We start from the raw sequence: 1,399 nt of genomic DNA, 5'->3' as shown, positions 1-1,399 counted from the left end.
CCTCTTAAGATCTTTCAGCTTGAGAAATACTGAGCATGTTCTCCCCTTTGGCTTTCCAAACTCCATGTCTTTGCACATTTCATTGTAATAACTGACTGTCTTCTTGAGCTGCTCTTTGAAATCTTCTGTTTAGCTCTTTTATCTTGTTATTTCTTCCATTTGCTTTATCTATGCTCTGTTTAAAGGCAATTTTCAGAGTCTCTTCTGACATCCACATTTTGGTCTTTCTGTCTTTTTAATAATTGTTTGTTTTCCTCGTGGATAATGTTCTTGGGATCATCCCACAATTCCTTTGGTTTTCAGTCATTGGTATTCAATGCATCAAATATATTCTTTAAATGGTCTCTACATTCAGGAGGGATATAATTAAGGTCATATTTTGGCTCTCACGGACTTGTTTTATCTGTCTTCAACTTCACCTTGAATTTGAAAATAAGCAGTTGATTGTGGTCAGTTCCACAGTCAGCTCCTGGCCTTGTTTTGGCTGAAGATATTGAGCTTCTCCATCACCTCTTGCCACAGATGTAGTCAATCTGATTCCTGTGCACTCTGACTGGTGAAATCCACATGTATAGCTGCCTTTGGTTTTGTTGAAAAAGGGTATTTGCAGTGAATAAGTCATTGGTCTTGCAAAATTTTATCATGTGACCTTTATTATTTCTATCTCCAAGGTGAAGGTTTCCAGCTACCAGTGATTCTTCTTTGTTTTCAACTTTTGCATTCCAGTCACCAGTGATAATCAGCACATCTTGATTGCATTTTTGATCAATTTCAGACTGCAGAAATTGGTAAAAATCTTCAATTTTCTCATCTATTCATGCTTAGAGATGTTGTAATAAAACTGTTGAAATTTAAACAAAAATAAATAAACAAAAACGAACCACTTTAAAGGACATATTGAATAAGACTAATCAATCACTCAACTGACTCATTAGGAATCAGAGGCTGGAAGAATGTGGAAACATATTTATAAAGAGCTGGAAAGAATGAGTTAATCCAGAATCTTTTTTAAAAAAATATCCTTCAAAATTGAATGTGAAGATACTCTGAAAAAAAAAAAGGGGGGGGGGACTAGGAAAATTTTAAAATCATTATTAAAAAGAGAGAATTATGTAATGATGAAAAAGAGAATAAACCAGGAAGGTAAAACAATACTAAACATGAGTGCACCACTCATGTTTTTGTTAGATCCCATTAACTTTGTTCTGGCACATAGTGACCTGTATACAAAAGAATGAAATGCTGCACAATCCTGTGTCGTCCTAACAATTGTTGCTGTGTTTGAGCCCAAGGACACAGCATAGCATCAACCTACCTCGATGAGGGACTTCCTATTTTATGATGACCTTCTACTTTACCAAGCATGACATCATTCTCCAGGGATTTTTTTTTTTTTTTT

Source organism: Orycteropus afer, unplaced genomic scaffold (genome assembly GCF_000298275.1).
Source record: "Orycteropus afer afer isolate SDZICR_OR568_19922 unplaced genomic scaffold, OryAfe1.0 scaffold00782, whole genome shotgun sequence".
Taxonomy (NCBI): Eukaryota; Metazoa; Chordata; class Mammalia; order Tubulidentata; family Orycteropodidae; genus Orycteropus; species Orycteropus afer.
This window is presented reverse-complemented; position numbering follows the sequence as displayed.